The sequence below is a fragment of the Agelaius phoeniceus genome, chromosome Z (genome assembly GCF_051311805.1).
Source record: "Agelaius phoeniceus isolate bAgePho1 chromosome Z, bAgePho1.hap1, whole genome shotgun sequence".
NCBI classification, from domain to species: domain Eukaryota; kingdom Metazoa; phylum Chordata; class Aves; order Passeriformes; family Icteridae; genus Agelaius; species Agelaius phoeniceus.
The window spans coordinates 67,475,250-67,488,093 of record NC_135303.1 but is presented as its reverse complement, the minus strand read 5'-3'; the positions used below and the strand labels follow the sequence as shown (position 1 = coordinate 67,488,093).

At 41.7% G+C, this 12,844-nt stretch overlaps 1 long non-coding RNA gene across 1 annotated transcript in view; it reads right to left on the bottom strand.

Moving 5' to 3' along the window:
* Positions 1 to 404: 404 nt before the first annotated feature.
* The window catches only part of LOC129133002 (uncharacterized), a 32,878-nt gene continuing 20,438 nt past the window's right edge, over positions 405 to 12,844 (bottom strand). Inside the window, exon 6 of the long non-coding RNA XR_008535892.2 lies at positions 405 to 638. This is a non-coding gene — a long non-coding RNA (uncharacterized LOC129133002). The remainder of the gene's footprint in view (positions 639 to 12,844) is intronic.

Genomic DNA, 12,844 nt, shown 5'->3' with positions numbered 1-12,844 from the left:
TATTATCTGTACTGTAACTTGTACTTTGGGATAACTCATGAAATGACAAACAATTTATTATGCACCACTATAACTAAAGTTTTCAGCATGCATGTATTTTCTTTCCTCACTGTGAATATGATAAAGTTAATCCAGTCCTTTCTTCATGAACTGCTGTAATACTCAAAACAGAAGTACAATACATGCTCAAGCATAAGTGTGCTGATAGAAAATGTACCGTTTCAGAGTTAGTTCAACAGAATATATCACATGGTGAGGGGTATAAATGCATAAGAAACCATGACAAAGGCATTTGTCACATCATGGGAGTAATGTTTGATCCAACACATGACATTCTGAAATACAAGGAGTACACTGTAACAATGAATGTGTAATATGTAATAGATAGAATGTATAATATGTAATAGAAAAGATATTACAAGAAAAAATTTATTTTATTACAATACAGAAATAAAAAGTATATTATTGTGCATACAGTGACTTCCAATCCAATCAACATTTAACAATGCATGGTGCAATAATGACTTAAGACAATAAAGCAGTGATTAAAACAAAAATCATGAGACAGCAGCCAGGCAACATTCAAATGCAAAAGATGGGGAGTAGGAATGTGCAGACAGAGATGGGCTTCACTCACCCTGGAAGGAGATGGACAGCACACATTAGCAGGGCTGGCTCACAGCGAACATTCTCTTTCCAGGAAAAAAACTGTTGGGCAAACTAAAAAAACCTCAAGATGGCAAAACACTCACACCATTTTCTGAAAGACTAAAGCTTTGTACAGCTCTGTGTGGACTTACCCTTGGTATGAACACGTCCAGCCCTTCCTGAACGTGTAAAGGAAACATCTCACCTAAGTTAATTCATCATGGAGGCTCACATTTTTTCCTTCCAGCATTGTGGAAGTCAGTCTAATACAGCATCTTTGTACTGCCTTACTAAAGAAGTGCATTTGCTGAAGATGCCTGGGCAAAAAGCACAATGAAGTCTATGCACAAAGCACAAAGAAGTCTAGTTCATAGCATGGATGTAAATTTAGCTCAAACTGCATAATGCTACATGCTTGTCAGCCACAGCCTTCACTGCCTGAAACCAGTTATTCTCCAATTACACCTGAAGCAATGATGAGAACAAGTGCAACATTGCTTGAAAGCCCTGATGAAATCTGACAGGGCATTGATCCCCTTTCCTAGTGATTCAAATTCCTTCACTAGACTCCCTCATACTCTTACAAAATCAGTCATCTGGCTAAACCTTGTCCATAAACACCTACTGAAATACCCAAAACCCAATGGAAAATATTCTGATTGTCCACATCTGTTTCATGAATCCTAACAATAAACAAACAAATAAATAGCGTGGAAAGCCTTTCCTTCTGTCTCTTCTGTCATGCTATTTACAAGCATGGCAAGAGGGGAAGTATCTATTTTTAAAGATGACACACACAATTATTGCCATCTCAGCTCCTATTGCATCATCAGTTTTGCAGCTTTCTTCACAGATGTTAGAATCAGCAATAGAATCTTCAGCTCAAATGAACACAAGCTTTAAGCCTGAGAGTGCTTGGAAATTTAAGCACACACTTGCAGTCAAACACATGCTTATGTCTTGTCACATTGATCACTTCTGTAAGCAGGTGTGCCTTCATTAAAAGAAAATGGATTTGCTCTCAACAGAGTGGATTTGAAGCTGCTCTTATGTGTTGTCATATCAGCATTGATTTCTAGCTCAAGCTGTTTTATCAAGAGTGACTAGTAAAAGCTGAGTGGGTGTGGACAAAAAGTGTAAGCAAATAAATAGAAAGATGTGATTTTATAGATGTACATGCCACTGTGACAGGGAAATGCTGAAAAGCTGAAAAGACCTTGCTAACATCTCCATACCTGGTAGATACTGGAGTAGACTGAACCTAAGTTTTTCTGTTGAGCTGACACAGGAAGGGATAGAAGGAGATGCATCCTTCAGACTTGAGGACATGGACCATTTTTTATTTTCATCATGTTATTTTCATAAATCAAGACAGAAAATTCTAACTCTACCACAAGTTTGGAATGATGTTCAATTCTGAACCTGTGATTAAAAACCAGAGCAGGATCTGCTGAACAACATCCAGCTTGGTTCTGATTGCTTTTGCATATTTTGATCTTGAATCCAATCAAAAACTCATGCAGCATCACTTGTTTATGCTATAATTCATTTACATGTCATGTAACTATCCCAAGATTATATTTAACACTGTCTGATTAGTGTCCAGGTAACCCTAATTCACCATACAAAGGTAATCACTCATATTAACAGATTTGTGTTTGTTGGTCAAAAAAGATATTTCCATGATCACTATCTGTAGTCTTCGGTAAACTACTCATATTCTATCTCTTCCCAACAGTATCAAAATGTTTATTTTACGTAGATATCTATATATATAGATATATATAGATATATATATGCGTCAGTGCTATCTGCATTCAAATGTCAGCTTGACAAGATGTTGGCTAGAGCACATTACATCAAGTAGAAAAAGACTAAGGTGATGTCTCAGCTTTCCCAAGTGGGAAGTATTCACATTTTAATATTTTCTGGGATAGTGCACCCAAGGTAATGTATTAGTGGCCGTGTGACACTAATGCTAGCAATTACTGAGAAATGTTTATTATACAGTGCTATACTAAGGCAGTATTGCAATAAACAGATAAATTACAGCATTTGCTCGAGTTCAGCATGCAAGTTTTCTATTAAGTTAAAAAGAAAATCTTTTCTTTAAAGCCAAGCTAGTTTTTTCCATTGTTATTGATACATGATTCTTCTGTCCAGGAGGTAAAAAATATTGAAAGCATTTAACAATTTAAATGTCTTAGTGTCTTTTCAGATGTAAGTCTTTTTTGCAATGGATTGAGTGAGAGCTTTGAACAAGCCCTGCCTTAGCCGCAGATTTTTCACAGCAGCTCTGCTTAGGTGACCTGCACCTAAATCGTTCTGGCTCACAAGTTCTCAAGAATGGCAGATCAGGTCTATTATAAAATGGGTTATTTATTAAATAGACAGGACATTAACAGACAAAAGGCTTTAAACAGAGTTACTTACTACACAGGATAAAACAAAAGAACTACTAATAGGTTACATAAAACAGTGCTCGACATAAAGGTACCTATGTAACAGCTAGCAAAGAAATAGAATAGGAGTGAATGTAACTTACCACCAAGTTGATCATGGGGTACACAGAGACCTTTCACTCAACCCTTGGGAGAGTAACTCAAGACAGGCGTCCCAAACCTTGAGGAGAGCTCCCCACACATTTCCAGGGAATATGCAAATGAAAGTATGGTGTAGCTTCTATAGTTTGTAAAGTGAAATGTCTGTCAGTCAGAAATTCAAGCTTATCTTCCTACAATCTTGCTTTTAAGGCAAGATGTTTATTGTCAGTTGGGAATGTCACTGCCATGGTGCCGAAATAAATTGCTACAAGACAAGCTGCCTTGACTGAGTTATTTTAGCAATTAGTAAATACACGTGAGGGGAAGATGCCCTGAGCTACTGAATCAGCTGATGGGTAACAGATAGGCCCTCATAGGGCAGGGCGTCCTGCCACAACTTGATAAAAAATTTTGTCCTTATGGAGATACCAGGCACAATTCAATAGACAAGCTTTCAAATGAGACTCCTTTCTGGGGTGAATAGATTGATGGCTACATGCAAACTGGATCAGGAAGCACCTATATAAAAGCAGTTCTATAGATACACAATGTAAGATTTTCCAGTTAACAAATTTTTTTTTTACCTTAATATTATAGGACTCATCTGTGACATTCTCCCTCTCAGAAATCTCAATGTCTCTTTTCTATTTTGGGGCCTTATACAACAAATATTTAGCCATTAGTAACTTCATGCATATGAGTGAAAATCAGGTCCTCTGTGATTTCTGCCTGGCAGGTGCCACAGATGACTACTATTTTAGGGTATGTTGTGGGTTAATGCTGGTCAGCATGTCAAGCCTACATAGACACTTTATTACTCCCCCACTGTCAGACAAGGAGAGAATAGGAAGAACAAAAGCAAGAAAATTCAGGGGTTGAGATAAAAACAGTTTAAAATCGGAAAGAACAAGGAAGAAGAAAGAAAACAACAATAAGCAAGAATAAAACAAAAGCAAGGGATGCAAAGAAGTCACTCACCTCCCACAAGCACACTGATACTGACACCTGGTTAGTCTCCAAGCAATGTCTACATTCAAAAAACCCCCAAACCCTCCCCACCACCCCTGACATTCTATGGCATGGGATAGCCCTTTGGTCACTTTGGGTCAACTGTCCTGGTTATATCCTCTTCCAGTATCTCATGCTCCCCCAACCTTCTTGCTGCTGAGCCAGAGTTGGGAAAAGAGAAAGCCCTAATGCCACACAAGCCGTACCACAACACTGAGCCATCACCACTGCTTTAGTCACAAATCCAAACAGAGCAGCATCTGGAAGAAAATTAACTCCATTCCAGTCAGGCCCTGTTAATGTTTATCTTTGTGTCTGTGCTCCCTATTCAATCCTTAGCAAGTACAGTACCTGACCCTGCATTCAGATAATGCAGAGCAGAGATAAACAGGCACTGGCTGCAAGGATAACACATTAGAGCAGCTTCTTATTGGAGGGTCAATGGAAAGTAAACACATAAATACATTTTTTACTTCCTTGACCAGCTTTTTATGGGCATGGAATCTCCAACTGAGAATTACTTCTTCCTCAGCTAAAACAGGCAAATATTTTGACTATTTGATATTCAAAATCATGGTTTTGCAGCTTTCCTCACATTTCCAGATTTCTCTTGGGAGAAAGGGATGACAGCATTACATGAAACATGAAATCCACAAATGGGGAGTAAACCTTTCAAGCTGGAAAGAACACAATGGTTTGAAACAAGCAAGCAAAGTGCTATTAGCAGTCTTCATCTTTCTTGATAGAAGCCTTCTCATGATGGCTGCTGTTTAAAGGCTGTCTCATAAGACACCAACACTGACTATAAAAAACAAAGACAAGGCAAGGACTGGAGTGATTCAGAGGCCCTGCTTCTCTCCACATGGTGCTCTCCAGAAATTGTGAGGAATTTCTCTGCCTGTTCAATGCTTCCTGCTTCCATGGACTTCAGAGCACAAAACTGTTCTACAAAAAGCTTCAATTTCTTTAATTCATGGGTTTTAAACACACACATAAAGAGCTGTCCTGAAAACTGATATTTATATGAGTTACACTAGACTATTGTGGGCACCTAAGCACCACACAGACACTTGCTCCCTTCACTACCCCCAAAGACAGTTTCATGGGGAAAGATAAAAGGAAGGAGCAAACCCCAGAAAATTCATGGTCAGGGTAAGGATGGTTTAACAGGCAATGGAAAATTGAAAGAAGATACAGAGAAAAGAAAACAGAGCTCATGATACAAGGACAATCACTAATCACCTCCCATGCTAGACTGATGCCTCATCAGTTACCAAGCAATAGACAGCTAACCTACCTAACACCACTCTTCCTGCTCTTTTATTGCTGAACATGACACTGCAGGGCATGGAAAATCTCTTTGGTCAGTTTGGGCTATATGCCTAGTTGTGTCCTCTCCCTGCCTCTCACACACTCCAATCTATTCACTGGGGTGAGATTGAGCAGCGAATGCTTTCATGCTGCACAAATGCTGTTCAGCAGCATCTGAAAAGTTGGTCTGTTATCAGCACCACAGGAGATACGGTGAAAAAACCCTCATCCCAGTCAGACCTAGTACAAAGGCTTCAGATCAGTAACTGGCAGACAATCCTAACTCTGACCTACTTGGCAAACCCATGAGTCCTTTCAGTCTGACCTTTGGCATCCCCCTTGCTTTTCACTGTTATGCTACATTTTCAGAACAAAGACAAATGCCTCTCTATTTCTCTTGATGTAGTAGCTGCAAGACAAATTGCTTTTGCAATGAACAGATGTAAATTGCTTGAAATTAATTTTTCTAATATACCCTGGTCCTGCTTCCTTGGACAGTATTTGATGTTTGTAATGGAAACTCTCTCTAGGAATTTACCTGTAGTGTAGCCATGTTCAACTTTTACATCTGAATAAAACAGTAAAATTAGATTGCTTTCCTGTCTTCAGTTCACTGATCATAGCTATGGCAAATATTTCTATGGTTAAGTTCTATCCAAAAGCTTCTAAGTAATTCGTACTTCATGGGAATAATTTCACTGTCACTGAAATAGTAATTCCAGTGAGGGTTACAGTGGGACAAACACCTTTGAAGTCACTGGAGTTGCAGTTGATCACACCAGGCTTAGTGCAACCTCTAATGTTTACTGGAACTAGTGAAGCCTCAGTAGCTCTGGGCAATGGGATGGCTCAGGGGCTTGGGTTGCTATCTGTCTGCCTGTCAAGTGACAGTTGCCATGGTATCAGAGCACCTCTGGAAAGGCAGCTTGTTTCTTCAGGCCCACAAACAAGCATCCAGCCTAACTGAGCTCTTAGAAGTACTATTGTGCCAGGGCTGAAAAACAGCATGCATGCATTGGCTCAAAAAGAAAATGAGTTAATTTGAACTTGGGTTCTCTGCAAGCTGTGATTTTGAACTTTATGAAATTGCAGAAGACCAACAAACCTGGTTCCTAGTTTGCTGAGCAAATCCTGTTGCATTAAAGGGGAAAAAAAAGTTAGCTGGACTGCCAGCTGTATTTAAGAAGGAAAATGATCACAGCTGCTCTCTTTTGGGATGATTCAGCAGTACACATTCAGGTGCATGCACAGTCACAGCACTGGATCCCTTTGGAGCTGTAGGCACAGGATAACTTATCAACAACCTCTGAGCAGGCTCAGGCATGACCTGAAATGCAGCCCTCAGACCTGTCAAGCCAGCTGCAGCCTAGGCATGGATACATACCTAGAGTATCTTATGATGAAAACTCAGGTTCCTATGCACTTGAGTAGGTCAATGTACAAAATGGATATACATGAGTCTGCCACACAGTGGGGCTACACGCAGGGGCTGAACAGCTGAAGAGCAGCTTGTCAGAAAATGTCCTGGAGGGTCTGAATCAACAACAAGCTGACCATGAGCCAGATGTGGCCCCTGAGGAAAAAAAAGGCCAGTAGTATCCTGGGTTGCTTTAGGAAGAGCACTGCCAAATGATGAGATCCTTTTTCCCTGCTCAGCACTGGTGATGCACACACAGATGCTGTATCCAGGTCTGAGCCACACTGAAGCTCCTGGAGGGAGTCTGATGACAGACCACAAACACAGTGGACTGGAGCACTTTTCACAGAAAATGAGGCTAAGAGAGCTGGAACTGTTCCACCTGAAGAAGAGAAGTCTCAGGAGGGTCTTACAAATGTGTATAAACAACCGACAGAAGAGAATAAAGAAAATGGAGTGAGACTCTTCCCAGTAATACCCAGTGAATGAAGAGGAGGCAGTAAGCACAAATCAAAGTAAGACATTCCATATAACCATGAGAAAAAAAAAATACTGTCAGGGTGACCAAGCACAAGGTTTTCCAGAGTGGATGATAGTCTCTGTCCCTAGAGATATTCAAACCAAACAGACACAGCACTGAACAACCCGCTGTACTTGACTCTGCCCACCCACCTCAGTGGCTAAGGTTCCATTGCCCTCATGGATTCCATGCTTCCACTTAGTTTCTAGGTGCCTAAACTCTTCCATGACTTAACAATTGACTTAAATGACTTAACTATTCTGTCCTGACTGCCAGACTGCAAAACAAGGGCAATATTTGCTCATTTCCAAAAATTATAGAGAAAGGGAAAATGCTAGTTAATATCATATTTACCCAAATCTGTGAGTGAAAATTTATAATGGAATGAAATTTAAATTATTCAAGTATTTGCAAAAGTTAAGAAAACACCCATTCAGCAGACAAAACTAAGTGTAGAACAGAGTTATACTTTGTCCCATGACCAGAGAGATGCGGGGAGTTGGATATATTTTCTGAAAGGAAGGTTTGCAATAAAAAAAGCTGAGCAGTAGCTGCAGCAAATTCTCACTTTTCAGCATTAAAAGAAAAAGAACCTCTTGCAAATCTGAGTACTGTGGAAAACATTGTTACAGCAGTGAAGAACTTGTAGGGAAGGAAAAGTGGCTGAGTTTCATCTAAATTTACCTAAGACATTTCAATTAGCAAAACTAATGAACTTATTTTCGCTACTGAGAGAAGGGAATCACTAGCTAGTACATTTAATTTCATTTTCAGGGGGTACAGGTTAATCTTTAGAGTAAGTTTAACAAGTCTGGCATCTGTATCACTTATTCCAAAAACTTTAGACATCTTGTGAAACATCTCTGAGACAAACACCTACAAAGATTGTTTTTCTCTGTTGAGAAAGCATCATTTCAGCATGATGCATGCTCAATTTTCAGCATTTGCAGACTTGCCAACAGTTTACCTTAGAGCTTGTTTATACATGCACCTTCCTCCAGGCACCACCCAATCTGTCATAAACAATGAAAATAAGATGAAAGTCTGCCTGTTTTCATCTACTCCGTTTGCCAGCTCAATTTAAATCACTCTGCAGAAGGGAAACCTTAAACGATCAACAAAATTGGGAACACCTGAGTTTTGGTCACCTTTGAATCTGCTCCAAGAGCTTCTAAAGAAATTATGCTTTTAAGCCCAAGTATATCCTTCATGACTGAAGAAGGTAAAATGAGACAATTTTTGTCTGCATCTATGAATGGATCACTTATGGAAACATTATACATAATGTAACTGGAGCTCCAACATAAGAAGGACAAGGACCTGTTGAAGCAGGTCCAGAGGAAGGCCACAAATATGATCAGAGAGATGGAACACCACTCCTATTAGGATATGCTGAGAGAGCAGGACTTATTAAGCCTGGAGAAAAGAAGACTCTGGGGAAACTTTAAAGCAGTCTTCCAGTGTGTAAGGGAGGTCTAGAAGAAAGCTACAGAGGGACTTCTTACAAGGGCTTCTAATGGCAGGACAAGAGGGAATGGCTTAAAACTGAAAGAGTAGATTTAGGTAAGATATTAAAAAGAAATTCTTTCCTAGGAGGGTGGTGAGGCACAGAAACAGGTCCCCCAGAGAAGCTGTAGCTGTCCTGTCCCTGGAAGTGTTCAAGGCCAGGTTGGATGGAGCTCCAAGCAACCTGGTCTAGTAGAAGGTGTCCCCACCCATGGCAATGAGTCTGGTACACAAGGATCTTTAAGGTCCCTCCTAACACAAATCATCCTATGATTCCAATACCTACTCTGGTGAGCACTGTTAGTGTAGCCAAGAAAATTCTCTCTGTGGCAAAGATTGTAAGATCAGGCCACATATTTCTGTAATTAGTAGCTCGCACTTTTAAAAATGTTGACCTTGATTATCATTAAGAAGTTGGCCTTACTTGCTTATTTAGGCATTGTTTGTTGTTGAGCACATGGTCACACATTCAACAGCTTTCTCACAAAGAAAGAATAGACCTTATTAGACTCTGCACAATACTCCTTCCTTTCTCTTATTTCCAGATGTTTTTCATGCTCTGGCCTTCAGGGTTCTGCAGAATTAGGAATACATTTTATAAACACTGCTACATCTCTGTGCTGTGCTTAAGCAAGCCTTAGTACTGAAGCACTCAGACAATTATTCTGGGGAACAATCTGGCAAGACATACTAGAAGAGCTTTAAACTACTTTTAGCAGAGAAAGAGGATGTTCTACTGGCTTATCTGAAATGAACCAGGAACAACACCATTTAGGGAACAGCAGGGAACCTGTAAATCATCCCAAAAGAATTAGAGAGGGCTCTTCCCAGGAGATAAAGAGGTGGATATCCCAGCTGAAGTGCCTCTACACCAATTCATGCAGCCCAGGTAACAAGGCACAGGAGCTGGAAACCATGGTGCAGTTAGAAAAGTATGACCTAATTGCTATCACAGAAACATGGGACATGAGTTATATGACTGGAGCACTGCAGCTGAGGGCCACAAGCTTTTCAGAAGAGACAGGCTGGGAAGGAGGGGTGCAGGTCTTGTGCTCAATGTTAAGGCAGGGTTAGATTGTGAAGAGGTGTCCCTGATAAACAGCCATAAAGAGACTGAGACCTTGTAGGTGAAAACCAAGGACAGGATTAACAAAGGACACCTGGTGACAAGAATCTGCTATAGGCTGCCTGATTAGAGGGAGCCTGTCAACAAGGCATTTTGCTTCAGATAGAGGAAACATCATGCTCACAAGCTCTCATCCTGACAAGGACTCCAACCACCTGGTCACCTGCTGGGAAATCAATACAGCAAGCAATCCAGGAGACTCCTGAAAAATGTGGGGAGCAACTTCTAGCACAGGTATTAGACAAATTAACCAGAGGTGAGACATTACTGTACCTGGTACTCACCAATGCGATGGATGAGCATATCAAAGGAGTTAAGATCAGAGGCAGCGTTGGCTGTAACAACCACTCTGGCTGAGTTCATGATCTCAAGGAGTTTGGGCCTGGCAAGGAGCAAAATCAAGATCCTGAACTTTGTAAGAGTGGAGTTCCAGCTGTTGGAAAAAAATTAGTGAACAAGGTCCCAGAAGAGAGGGGCTGATGGGAACTCTCTTAGAGCACAAGAGATCTTTATCCCAATGTGTAGGAAATCATGGAAGGCAGGCTGGAAACTGGCATGGCTGAGTATCTGCTCATCAAACTGAGCAGGAACAGGTAACCTGGGGAGACTACTGGGATATAATTTGGATGTGTAGGGATGGCATCAGGAAAGTCAAGGCAAAGCTGGAACAGGACTTGGCAAGAGATGTGAAGAACAACAAGAAGCGATTTTATAACAACATCCATCAGAAAAGAAAGGCCAAGTAGAGTGCATCCATCCTGGTAAGTGAGAAGGGTGAACTTGCGAAAACTGGAAGGCTGAGGTACTCACTGAGTTCTTTGCCTCAGTCTGCACTGGCAGTCAGGCTTCCCAGTTCTCTCAAGTCCCTCGTCCTACCTGTGGCTGTTGAAGGATCAAAGTCTCTCGGGGCCTTTTGTGTCGCTGTGATCCTGAGAATGTTAAAAGTCTCTTTTCCCAGCCCGAGCGCTTGAAGAGTCGGAGCTCTTCAGCTCTCAGTCTCAAGGTTGTTTATTGTTCCTTATCTATAAAATATTTTCTCCTGCCCTGCCAAGGTCTGTCCAGCAGGACAGTTCCAGGCACACTGCCTGCCCCCAGGGCAGTATTATGTCTTTATACTAAAAACTACATATATAATGTTTACAATTACTTTCCAATACCCATCACCTATGTTAGACAGTGAGCTTCTACTCCAAACCAATCTGTAAGTGCCAACATCACAGCAGAAGATGGAGGCCAAGAAGAAGAAGGAGAAAGGTTGGACATGCCCAGTTCCCTCCATCTTGCCTCCTGAACCCCCATACCAAAAACCCTAAAATCTACTTTTCCACCCCATGATAACTTCATTATTATTGTACCTAAACTGTTGTGGCTTGCTGATCTTCATATAAGGTTGGTAATTTGCTCCACAGGTCATAATCAAACCCACAGGCCTTTTGGGCTCCATGCCAGGGCTTCTGAGCCCCCTGGCAGGGGTCCTGGCCATCCTGGACAGCCAGAGGGATGTTCTGGGTTCCCACAAAAGTCCTTTTCCCTATAAGCAAAGAACAGGTCTGGAATTACTTGGTGAAGCTAAGTCACAGCCACAAGTCTATGAAATCTTATGAGATGCATTTCCAGGTCCTGAGGAAAGTGTCTGCTATTGCCAAGTCACTCTCCACCATACTTGAAATATCCTGGCAGACAGGTGAAGTGACTGGAAAAGGAAACATCACTCCCATTTTTAAAAAATGGGAGAAAGGAAGATCTGTGGAACTATGGACCAGTGAGCCTCACATGTTTGGGAAGATTATGGAGCAAATTTTCCTTGTAGATATGCTGAGGCAGAGAAAAGACAAGGAAGTGATCTGAGGCAGCCAGCAAATTTTACTGAGAGCAAATCATGCCTGACTAATCTGGTGGTCTTCTATGGTCCAGTGACAGCAATGATTGACAAAGACAGTTATCTCCTGTCTCCTTCTGTAAGGCCTTTACAGTCCCTAATGACACCATTACCTCCAAACTGGGAAGACGTGGCTTTGATGGATGTACTATTCAGTGAATAAGGAATTTGCTGGACAGACACAGCCAGAGACCTGTGGTCAATGGCTCTGTGCCCAGGTGGAGGCTGGTGAGGAGTGGTGTTTCTCAGGGCAGACAGAGGTCTGGGGTCTGGTGCCCTTCAATATCTTCATCAATGACATCCACAGTGACATTGAGCACACCCTCAGCAGGTTCATAGGTGAAATGAAGCTGAGACACTGAGAAGGCAAGATCCCATCCAGAGAGACCTGGACAAGCTTGGGAAATGGACCCATGGGAATCTCTTGAGGTTCAACAAGTCCAAGTGTGAAGTGCTGCCCCTGGGCCAGGGCAGTCCCAGATATGAGTACAGACTGGGAGAAGAACTCATTGTGGACAAGGGCCTGGGGGCTCTCCTGGATGAAAAGCTGGGTGTGACCCAGCAGTGTGTGCTCACAGCCCAGAAGCCAATCCTGCCCTGGGCTGCACCATAAGGGAGCACCAGCAGGGAAAGGGAGGGGATTCTGCCCCTCTATTCTGCCCTTGTGAGATCCCACCTAGAGTGCTGCATGGATTCAGAAAAGTCATGTGGACTGTAGGAGCAGATTCAGAGAGCCATGAAGATGATCAGACAGCTGGAGCACTTCTCATGTGAACACAAGCTGAAAGACCTGGGCTTGTTCATCCTGGAGAAAAGGCTCTGGGGAGACCTCATTGTAGTCTTCCAGTACCTTAAGGGGGTTTATAATAAAGAGGGAGAGAGACTT